Here is a 299-nt window from a genome sequence, read left to right on the forward strand (position 1 = left end):
TTATATATATATATATATATATATATATATATATATATATATTGTAAAATATGTATAGAATATGACATCGTCGCGCCATCTGTCGGGAGAAATAAATTATAAGTGCGCCACTACAGCATTGTAACATTGGTGCAACATCTTTCACTCGTAATCTTTTCCTTGCTATCTTGGGCTCTCTGTCTCTCCCTCTCCCTCTAGCCTTTATCTCGCTCACCTCTCTCTCTCTCTCTCTCTCTCTTCTCTCTCTTTCTTTCTCTCTTTCTCTTCTCCCCTCTCTCTCTCCTTCACATTATTTATAT

This window comes from Priapulus caudatus, unplaced genomic scaffold (genome assembly GCF_000485595.1).
Source record: "Priapulus caudatus unplaced genomic scaffold, Priapulus_caudatus-5.0.1 Scaffold5152, whole genome shotgun sequence".
Taxonomy (NCBI): Eukaryota; Metazoa; Priapulida; class Priapulimorpha; order Priapulimorphida; family Priapulidae; genus Priapulus; species Priapulus caudatus.